The sequence below is a fragment of the Hordeum vulgare genome, chromosome 7H (assembly GCF_904849725.1).
Source record: "Hordeum vulgare subsp. vulgare chromosome 7H, MorexV3_pseudomolecules_assembly, whole genome shotgun sequence".
Classification (NCBI taxonomy): domain Eukaryota; kingdom Viridiplantae; phylum Streptophyta; class Magnoliopsida; order Poales; family Poaceae; genus Hordeum; species Hordeum vulgare.
The window spans coordinates 8,051,878-8,064,162 of NC_058524.1; positions in this window are offsets into that span (position 1 = coordinate 8,051,878).

A 12,285-nucleotide genomic window follows, 5' to 3' on the forward strand; every position below is an offset into this window, starting at 1 on the left:
CTCGTGTTATGTTTATCTACCTAATGGAGCTAGATTTTACACCTGTGGTCTTGCTGATGTTTGTTGGGTGTTGTGAAACTGTCGCAATCGTGTGACCTTTGAAAATAAGAAGTTGAGGTCTCCTTTTGATGTTATTTACTCTGCTTGTGGCTTCCTTACATATTGGACAGGGCTGTTGACAGGGGAAGACAAAGATGTAATGGAGCGAGGGGCTAAGATGCTGAAGAGCAACTCGTCGGCTCTCATGAGGATTTGTGCGGCTCCGGAGGAGGCTTAATGTAGGGGTTTTCCAGTTTGCTGCCTGGTGGTGTTTAGAGGTTCAGGAGCTTTAGTTCCTCCCTGTGTGGAGTGGTTTCAGGCAGAGACCTGTGTTCTTCTGTAGTTCTGATACTGTCTTGAAATTTGGCTTGCTGGGGCAAGGTTCGTTGTGCGAATTGGATAGGTGTTCTTGGGTTTTCGCCCTGCAGTAGGCTGCTCGATGACGAGTGCCTATGGTGGGTTTCCCAAAAGTGCTTTGAACTCGCATCCCTTTCTGTTTTTTTCTTTTGGATGGACTATGTATTTCCGTTATGTCAAGTAATGGAAAGGGGTTTGCCCGGTTTAAAAAAAAATAAGTTTGGCTTTGCCGAGCTTTGGGAGATTTAGATCAAGGTTGAGTTTTGCTACTTTTGATCTCGAGCTGAAATTACAGTGAACCAAGCTGTAAAGGGTTATTGAGTGCGTTGCTCTTGCACGTCCCCGGAGACCAAAATTAAGTTCGTCACCTGTCACCCTGCACGAGCCAAGCCAGGAGTACCAACGAGCTCATCAACTTGCCCAACCTACACTCCTCAGCTAAATTATGTGCTACTAATACAACATATCTCCTGTATTCCGGCTGAATGGATTACAAATGAAATCAACACGATTCCGAAGGAATCGCGAGAATCTTGATCATAACAGACGTGCTACACGACCATAGGGGTCGGTGAGTTTCACCATAAGGGGCGGCTCGGATGGCTCAGATATGTATTCTTAGTAAAAGTAAATGTATTAAGGTGCACTATACTGGAAACTGTCGCAGTCATGAGTATTCTTAGTAAAGTAAATGTATTTTGATTTGATAAATACTGGACCAATCCCAAAATCATTACACGTCTGAAATATTAAGGCGCCTCTAAAAATAAAAGGTTTTATGTGGTTTGTTCATGAGAAAGTGGTCTTTCGTAAACATAACCTAGAATCCTCGAGCAGCATCTCCAACTCAACCAAACATGCTGTGTGAATCCATTGTGGTGGGGTACACATAGGAGGAGGTAACGACTTTCATAGATAATATCGTCTCCACCAGTGATCTGGCTAAGTCTTGGGTTGCCGACGGAGAACAAGGCGAGGTCCTTCGCCGGATTGTTCACTAACGCACAACAACCTTGCTAGGTCAGCCATGCAAGGGCCCATTGCCGAAGGTGAGTGTTTCTACACTAACATTGCATGATTCCCTGGTTGCGGACAATTGGAAGGTGGTGGCTAGATAAAGGAGATGGACAATCATAGCGGCGGTGGCTTACAAAACTGCATGCCCCGCAAAGTCTCCGTCTAATGACTATATACAAAGCCACAACGTAAAAGAAAGTTAAAGAGGCAGGGTATGCAGCCACGTGAGGCCATGGAAATCAACCAACATCTGCAATGTCCCTTCACATTTTTTTGGAGCTTTGGGTGAACTTGGCAAAAACCTCTGGCTGTGATCACCAAGGGTACGATGGCTAACTAGAAACTAATAACACTTCTCTTAGGGTGGAAGGATGATCAACATTAATCCTCTAAAAATAATAAAATACCTGATGAATTTTTGTAGAACGTAATATTTGCAGGAATAGACTTGTCACTAACTAAGGAAGTACCCATAGTTAGCACTATCTGATGGTCTACTAACTAATATCTATCAACTTTGCTCATGCATGTCAAAAATACTCATTGTATTATTTCCTTTCAGTTATGTCGAATGTCATGCCAATTCCGAAACTTGTAGTGTGACATCTATGAACAGAAATGCACCACCAAACACCATAAAGCTGACCTAGTTTTAACCATGTTACTTTGAGTACTCAAAGCAAAACGGGAGGTGACTGCACTGCAGGATAGTCTACATTGAAAGGAAATTAGTAGCTAAGACACTTTCACAAAATAAAAACGGATTATTGGACATTGTAGAGGAAAAATTATGTTTATACATTATTTCAAATAAGCTAATCCGTGTTTAACGGTTTTGTTTTAACCCGAGGCAGAATATTGTGATAGTTATTTTTTTCTAGCTTGGATTTGGGCCCGAATAAACAAATCCTATCTCCGCCCCTGTGTTTATTTATCTTCTAGTTGACATTACGTTTCAATATCGTTATATATATATTTGGTGACAAATGTTATTGAACATAAAGACACAATATGATACAAAGATCTGCTACATCAAAAGAAATATTGCAATCGTACTCAAATTTTGTTTTTGCAGGGTGAAAGGTACTCAAGTTGTTGCCTTATACTGCCACCATTAAGACGGACCAAGCCAAAACTTGTTATAAAGCCTCACAAAAACACATGGGGCATGCTAGCTTCAGCAAGACGACGAACATGTTCAGTCCGCGGAGTATAGTAGGATTCACCGAGGTAGATGTCTTATAGTACAAGACATCCAACATGGCATAAGCACTCCTAGCATAGTAAATATTTTTGGGGATTAGGAGTCATCATGAAAAATGTCAGCACTAACACTCTCTATCACGCCGGAGAGACTTAGCTACGGCTATGGCGAGAGGAGCGGGAGGTAGACGATGAGGTTTGCGCAGCGCAACTAACTTGCTGCTTTTCTGTTTCTTCTTCTTATTCACTTGCTAAACGGGAAAAACGGATCAGGAGCTACCCCCTCTACCGGATCGTGCCATCCCACGATCAAGGACGAGCTCGTGCCGTGATCTCTAAGGCCTCGGGAGCGCACACACCGCGTCCTCAGTCGCTGACTACCAGAAACGAGATAAGGTCTCTAACTGACGAAACTGACGAAACTACTGCACCTGCGGCTGCGGCATCATTCAGACACTTAGCAGCGCTGGTGATCTGTCACGCTAGATTATTAGCTATCAATTTCCCCCTAAGCTAGTCGTGACGAGCTATCTAAACCTCAACCATACCAATGCGTGAGCGCAGCTCTAGAAACCGAGTGCGTCCGAGGGATTTTGTGAAAATGTATGCGAGCTGATCGCCGGTGGAAGTGTGTTCGACCTTGATTCTTCCCTCCTCCACGCACCTTCGGATGAAGTGGTAGCGCACATCAATGTGCTTGCTTCGGTCGTGGAAGACGGGATTCTTGCACAGCTGGATGGCCGACTTGTTGTCGACGAAGATGGTGATGGCGCCGGTCTCCTCTGCCAGCAGGTCTCCTAAGAGCCTGCTCAGCCAAATCCCCTAGGACGCCACAGTCGTTGCGGCCACGTACTCGGCTTCGCATTGTACATTGTAGAGCAAAAATTATGTTTATACATAATTTCAAATAAAACACATATATATAGCTAATACGTATTTCAAATAAGCTAATACATTGTAGAGCAAAAATTATGTTTATACATTGTAGCTAATACATTGTAGAGCAAAAATTATGTTTATACATTATTTCAAATAAGCTAATACGTATTTAACGGTTTTCTATTAACCCGAGGCATAATATTGTGATAGTTATTTTTTACTAGCTTGGATTGGCGCCCGAATAAACAAATACTAGCTCCGCCAATTTATCTTCTAGTTGACATTATTACATTTCAATTTCGTTATATATATAGCTGGTGACGACAAATGTTATTGAACATAGAGCCACAACATGATACAAAGATCTGCTACATCAAAAGAAATATTGCAATCGTACTCAAATTTTGTTTTTGCAGGGTGAAAGGTACTCAAGTTGTTGCCTTATACTGCAACGATTAAGATGGACCAAGCCAAAACTTGTTATAAAGCCTCACAAAAACACATGGGGCTTGCTAGCTTCAGCAAGACGACGAACATATGCAGTCCACGGAGAATAGTAGGATTCACCGAGGTAGATATCATACACAAGACATCCAACATGGCATAAGCACTCCTAGCATAGTAAATATTTTTGGGGATTAGGAGTCATCATGAAAAAAACAATACGGGTTGTGCATTGCGGAAGATCCAATGAAGGCAAACCCATCACCATGCCGAAAAACAACCACTCCCGCATGGAGGTCTAGACACACACACTACGAAGGGGGCACAACATGTTGGAGTGGTCGAACATCCTGCCGTAGGTGTGCAGTATGAGATCCATCATCGGGCAGTACTCCCTGTAGAGGTCCCTGGTGAAGCCGAAAAAAAAAAAGCCACCGAGATTCGGGACTTGCATACGAAGGCCTGATGGGGTACACCGGGCATGGGATAAATTATGGAATCTGGGTAAATTCTTGTTAAACCTACACACCTATAACATGAATTGGAATATTTGTTTTCATCCAGTAAAAAATAATGCGCACATGTGACATAGGTCAATGCTCAACTCGTTTGCAAAACACATCATGCACACGCGCTGCCGGCAGCGCAGGATCGCGTGTGTACCACATGTCTTGTTATTCTCCAAAATAAAGTGAAAGAGAATCCCGTATATGGGGCCGGATGGGTGATCAATGACTAATGGAGACGGAGCCTTTAGCCCCGGCCCGTAAGGGGCTTTAGTCCCGGTTCACCAACCGGGACTAAAGGGGCGGGACTAAAGGCCTAACCTTTAGTCCCGGCCCTGTTACAAGCCGGGACTAAAGGTGCTCCACGTGGGCGCCTCATAGCGCCCCAGGGGCAGGACCTTTAGTCCCGGTCCGTTACACGGACCGGGACTAAAGAATTTCAGATTTTTCTTACTTTGGGGTTTTTTTTTTGAATGAAATTATTTTGGGGTTTTAGGGTTTTAGGGTTTAGGTGTTCGGGAGATTAACGTGATGCCTCGTTTGGTGTTCGGAAATTAGTTTTCATATAATTTAAATAGAAATAATTATGCATATATATATAAGATTAACTTATCTTACAAGCGAGCATATATATACAATTATATGGAGATCTGAATTATCGGGACTAGAGCCCGTCTATTCGATTACATGGACGAACATCAGTAATGGCCCCTAGCTACACTAAATCATCCTTTGTCATCTATATCTTCCGTCCTCAGAAAGGTCGCAAGCTCCACTGCAACAGCAATCGCGCGTTGCTCTGGTAGGAACTTTGTCCTCATGGCCGTGTACTATATAAGAAGAGGAGATGAATATGAATATCAATCATGATAACAAAGAATGACGGGTAAAAATAGAGGTGTGAATGTTCATTGCTTACGTCGAATCTGTGATCCTTGTGCTCAGAGGTAAACGTGCGAATGGTCTCGCAAACATAGTATCCGCATAGATGCGTTCCCAGTGGCTACTGGTCGCACTTTACGAGAATAGAATATATATAATCAAAATAATAATCTAGCATCATAAATGTATTGAAAATAGAAGTATATCATACTACTACTTACCTGAGCCGCTCTAAAGGTCAGCTTCTTAGGAAAGATACCGGGAGTCATGCACTTGAACCGCTTCCAAACCCTGCCCGACAAGGATAATGATTTGCTAAGCTTTTCATTAATTGATATATCAGAAAAGCATCGAAAGAGACCGATAGAGCGCAAGAATAATTGAAATTACCCTTGGAGCATGTCCTGCAGGCTTTGGAACTGTTTCAAGGGTCTCGATAATGGGTCGAAGGCATCAACTCTTCCCTTATCAATTTGAATGTCCAACAAAATCCAATGGAAGCTGCACACGTGTGTGTATATATATATATATATATGTGTGTGTGTGTGTGTGTGTGTGTGTGTGTGTGTGTGTGTGTCAGTAACTTATCAATTACACTTATAAGTGAATGGACACAACAGCGTAAAGACCCTCACCTGAAATTGTATGGAAACAGTATGTGGTCACAGAAATTTTGATCTCTTAGAAACCTTAGAAGGTTTTCCTCCGTCTCCTTGGGATAATTAGTTAGCGTCGCTATATGTATTTTATCTGGATCAATAAACCCAATATTTATGATGGTCTTACTTTTACACTCCAGAATCTTCATTTTGCATAATAGAGTACAAGTTATATATAGACAATGAATTGAAATAACTAAACAAGTTATATGTAAACAACGAATTGAAAAACTTACAGACAATAGCAACTCATAAGCGATTTGTCGAGGGCGTCGCCATTGTACATCTGGAAGAGTTCATCAAAGTCGATATGGATTTCTTTGGAGCGGCCGTAGTACTCCTGTGGGACACTCAGCACGATCATCGTTCTCCCATTCTTTGATTCACTTAAGTACCATTTATGCAAGTTACGCATATTTGTTGGGACATCATCTTTGCTGACCAAAGGCTCTCCCATGACAAACTGTGGCTTAGGGGCTACCACAGCCTTGGGTATCCTGTCGTCTTGGGAAGCCAGCAAATTTTCAACCAAGATACCACATTCATCCGCCAACTCCTTTGCTTTTTCAAAAGCTTGCCCCTGCACCGGAGGGGGAACATTCTCGGTTAACACCTTGAGGGGTGGGATCGACTGTTTGGCCTGTTGTCCAAGCTGAGGAACGTCTGATTTTTTCTTGCTTGTAGTTGAACTTGATTTGCTCCCACTTGCACTTGCATGTGACCTGCTCTTTTCACTTCCTTCTGCAATGTGCGTGTATAGTCATCAGGCTTATAGTGTAAGTCATACTGTGATGGAGTGGTTATGAAGTCTTTTGCCCATGCTATGTTCTTCTCGGTGTATTTCGGGCGGGGCTCGGGTTCCTTCCTTTTCATCTGCGCCTCATGTTGTTCCTTTGCTATCCTGGCGTTTTCCTCGGGGGTACGATCATAAGGTCTGATAGGAAGATTAGCATGAGGTACCTTTGGGAGGGGCGATAGTTTGCGCTTTGGGGAGCTCCGTCCCTTAGAAATCATCGACGAAGCGTTCTTGCTGGCACACTTCCGCTTAGTATCATGTGCGGGCGGCGGTGGAGACGGACGACCCAAGCCCGGCGGCGGTGATCGAGATGGACTCGTGTTGTGATGGCCGACGTCATGTGGAGGGCTTGGAGGTAATGGAGGTGTTGGTGACCTGCGACGACTCGGAGGCGGTGTTGTCCTTGGGGCCGAGCCTGGAAGCTTGATGTAGTTCTTGTCCCATAGGATGACTCCACCCAGTACTTCTCCGAGTGTCCTCTCATCTTCGGGTCCAGCTATGTCGAGCTCCATATCATTAAACCCCGTCATGATTTCATCCACCCCGACTTTAGCAAAGCCAGCTGGAATCTCACGGCCATGCCAGCGTGCATCAGGGCCAGAAGGTAAAGCTTGTCCGACGGCCACCTTCATGGATATGTTCTTGAATTTCTGATGGAGTTCACATGATGTTGACTCCTTGATTCCATCCACGGGGTAGCCGGGACCGCCCTCTATCATTCTTCGTTCATCGTCGGGCGGGGCCTCAGATTCAGCCACGTTGCTTTTCCGCTTAGATGGGGCGCCGGTAATATCAACTGTAGGATCTTCCTGGCGTGGTACTCCTCTAAGCTCATCAATCTGCTTCTGTTGCTCGTTAATCCTGGCAAGAAACTGGTTGAACTTGTCATTCTCCTCATCCTGCTGCCGCTTCTTTGCTCTCTCTCGGCTTCTGTAAGTGTCTTGGTCTTTGGCAAACCCAAGCCACCACGGGTAAGAAGGACCGAAGCCTCGCGTTCGTCCTCCATGTTCGTCATTGCCGAGGACCAGTGTGAGCAAATCTTTCTCTCCATCTGCAGTGAACTTTCTTCTTCCCTCCTTAATTTCTTTCACTATCCTTTTCCAATTCTCCCTGGGTATCCTAAGATTGTCATTGCAGATGAGGTCCCCTGTTGTTTCGTCGTACGACCCATCATGCGCAAGGAACCAATTTCTTGCTCTCAATTCCCACTCATCACGGAGTGGTTCAGGTACGACGCCTTTATCTATCAGATCTTGCTCTTTCTTATCCCACTTTGGGATGGCAGTCTCATACCCCCTGGCCCCAGCTTGTGGTGATATATCTTCTTGTCGGCATTTATCTTGTTCTTTTCTGATAATGCCTGGGCATCTTCTGACTCCTTGTACTCTTGAAATGCCTTTCAGTGATTCGCCTGCTTGGCTAGATACCCCTCGAATACTGGCACTTTCTGTGTCTTCAGATAGTTTTTCCATAGCTTCTTCTTCCAACTACGGAACAGTTCGGCCATCTTCTTCAGAGTCCACTGCTTGACTTTGGCCCTCAGTTTGTCTGCGGCGTCTTCATTCTCACATTCTGGCAGGTTGAAATGTGACATGAGATCATTCCAAAGATTATCTTTGTACCTTTCGGCGACATAGTCACTATCGGCTGCTCCTTTGCGCTTGTTCCACTCCCAAACGCTGATCGGGACGTGATCCCTAACGAGAACTCCGCATTGCTTCTTGAATGTGTCAGCAGCATTCTTAGGAAGCTTGGGTTCGCCCGTAGGAAATATCACCTCAAATGTGTAATGCGTCTGTGCATCCAACTTTCTAGTCGGGCCTCGTTTCGTAGTTTTGCTCGATGTGGAGGCCTAAGAGGGAGAAACATTCGTCAAATGAATGTATATGTATACAATATAGAGCTATCTCCAATATTTTTCACATATTACAAGTGATTGTCGAACTTCATATGTATACCTCGCCGGACTTCTCCTCTTCACCGGCTTCTCCATCAGTGGAGCTATCACCTTCTCCGTCATTGGACCTATCTCCTGCCCCATCGGCTTCATCTTCGTGTCGCTCGACCTCCATTCCAACGTCCTGGTTTAGATATAACGACGGAGATTCAGCTGATTCAACGTCGGGGCCGTCTTTGATTATATCTTCCAGAAGTTCTTCCTCTTCGAGGTTCCTGATATGTGGATCCATAGTTTTGCAAAAAACGGATTCTCTTAACCTTTGTACCAAAAACCAAAGTAGGAGTACTTTTCCAATTTGAGACTCCTAGATTTCTGCATAGTATTCAAAGTAGGAGTAATTTTCCAATTTGAGCATTCAATAAGCAAAACCAAATCGTAAAATAAAGTAGTATTCAAATTAGCATGCATTCAATTATAAGCTAATACATCATCACTTTTGTCCGTACATCGTCGAATATTATCATTAATACTCCTCGAATACTATCATACATATAGCATCACTAATACATCTAGAACCGTAGCGCCCGACGGGTATCGGCGCGGGCGGTGGATACCCAAAGAGAAGGAACCATCACAGGATCATAGCTCTAGTGAGATCCCCGAAGAACCTGCCAGGTATGCTCGAACCTGCCCTCCAATGCAACCATGTAGCGACGGACGTGCTCATCCTCCTCGCTGACACGGTGACGTACCACCTCCGCGGTGTCCGGAAGCCTCGGCACCCTCACTGGCCCACGCGACCGCCACCAAACAAGGATCGGGTCAACGACGGGCTGGCTCCTCACCAACCTACGCCCCCCGGAAGGTAGCACCTCCCAATACCAGCCGGGCGAAGCCCAGTCCCGGACAGGGCCCCTCTGATCAAGCAGGTGTCCTCCGCCGAGTCGACGACGAGGATGCGGGATAGGCATCGTAAAATGAACTAAAAAATAAACTAGTTCTATTAATTTTCTTGCTAAAAATAAACTATTAACACTTAAGCATACACAATAGCAAAATTAAACTATTAACACTTATTTTCATTTTTCTTCTCCTCCTCTTCTTTCTTCTCTTCTCCTCCTCTTCTTTTCTTCTCTTCTCCTCCTCTTCTTTTCTTCTTTTCTTATACACTATACACTATATACACTATAGCAAAATTCCTCCTCTCCTTATACACTATACACTATATACACTATACACTTAAGCATATACACTATACAATATACACTTTTTCTTTTTTTCTTCTCCTCCTCTTCTTATTTTCATTTTTCCTAATCTTATTTTCTTATTTTTGTTCATATTTCTTCTTCTTGTAACCCTAACCTAATTCTAAATATTGCTAACCCTAATAATCTAGCACAAACCTAATAACAATATGAATTAAATGACAAAAAAATCTTTTCTTTTTCTTCTTTTCTTCTCCTTTTTTCCTTTATTCTCCTTTTTCTTCTTCTCTTCTCCTTTTTCTTCTTTTCTTCTATACTGGCCGGAGTGTTGGAGAGGAGGGGGCGGGGGGCTTACTGGCCGGAGTGTTGGCGAGGAGGACGGCGCGGAGGACGGCGCGACGGCTAGGAGGACGGCGCGACGGCGAGGAGGACGGCCGACGTCGAGCAGGACGGCGGGCAGCCTGACGGCGTCGGTTAGTTCGTCGATGTGTCGCGCCGGGCAGGAGAACGAGAGGAAGAAGAAGAGAAATGGACGAATTGGGTTGGAAATTTTCGAAGTCCCGCTTATATAGGTGGATCTATAGTCCTGGTGCGTGGCTAGGGCCGGGACTAAAGACCCCCTTTAGTCCCGGGTGGAGCCACGACCCGGGACTAAAGACCTCTTTTCGGGCAGACCAAGAGGCGGGAAGCAGGGGGTCTTTAGTCCCGGGGCGTGGCTCCGACCGGGAATAAAGACCTCTTTTCGGGCAGACCAAGAGGCGGGAAGCAGGGGGTCTTTAGTCCCGGGGCGAGGCGGGCTAACACTTGTTTATAAGCCCCGCCGCAGCTTCTCCATCGAGCTCCTCTCTAAAGCAGGCTTACGGGCCTAAACTCACTGAAAATTGTAACTATATTAAAAATTATAGAGAAAATTCAATCTAAATTCAAATGAGAATTTAGGTTGAATTTTCTCTATGATTTCGAATATAGTTTCAATTTTTTTATTTTCATAATTAATAATTTTGACTATCCAAACTATTATCTATTTTGTTATTTTCAATTAAAAACTATGTTTATTAAAAATTCTTTTTGCATATTTGAGAATTTGACAAAACTATGATAATGAAAAGTGTTTCAAATTGAATAAATAATGCAAAACAATTTTTTATTTTCATAATTAATAATTTTGACTATCCAAACTATTATCTATTTTGTTATTTTGACTTCATTTGGTATATTTCGTGCATTTACTTTTTTTTTTGAGCTAGTTGATCCTGAAATTGAAAAGCACTAGAAATGAATTCTGAAAATGTTGAAAGTTGGCATGCTATCATAATTTCACCCACATAGCATGTGTTAAAAAGTTGAGAGGGCTACGACAAAAACTGGATGCAGTTGGTGTACAAAACTGACAATCTCTCTCGAAGTAGCAGGGTTTCGAACGAGAACTCATCTCTTACAAAGGGATTTCATTTTTTTTTGAACTTATTTTAACTCCATACTTTTTGTGTGTTCAAAATGCACCATTCAAAGGCACATCACAAAATTTCAACAATTTCTGACTTCATTTGGTATATTTCGTGCATTTACTTATTTTTTTTGAGGTAGTTGACCCTGAAATTGAAAAGCACTACAAATGAACTCTGAAAATGTTGAAACTTGGCATGCTATCATCATTTCATCCACATAGCTTGTGTTAAAAAGTTGAGAGGGCTACGACAAAAACTGGATGCACTTCGTGTACAAAACTGACATTCTCTCTCGAAGTAGGAGGGTTTCGAACGAGAACTCATCTCTTACAAAGGGATTTTATTTTTTTAAACTTATTTGAACTCCATAATTTTTGTCTGTTCAAAATGCACCATTCAAAGGCACATCAAAAAATTTCAACAATTTCTGACTTCATTTGGTATATTTCGTGCATTTACTTTTTTTTTGAGGTAGTTGACCCTGAAATTGAAAAGCACTACAAATGAACTCTGTAACGTTGAAACTTGGCATGCTATCATCATTTCACCCACATAGCATGTGTTAAAAAGTTGAGAGGGCTACGACAAAAACTGGATGCACTTCGTGTACAAAACTGACAATATCTGTTGAAGTAGCAGGGTTTCGAACGAGAACTCATCTCTTACAAAGGGATTTCATTTTTTAAAACTTATTTGAACTCCATACTTTTTGTGTGTTCAAAATGCACCATTCAAAGGCACATCACAAAATTTCAACAATTTCTGACTTCATTTGGTATATTTCGTGCATTTACTTAATTTTTTTGAGGTAGTTGACCCTGAAATTGAAAAGCACTACAAATGAACTCTGAAAATGTTGAAAGTTGGCATTCTATCATCATTTCACCCACATAGCATGTGTTAAAGAGTTGAGAGGGCTACGACAAAAACTGGATGCAGTTCGTGTATAA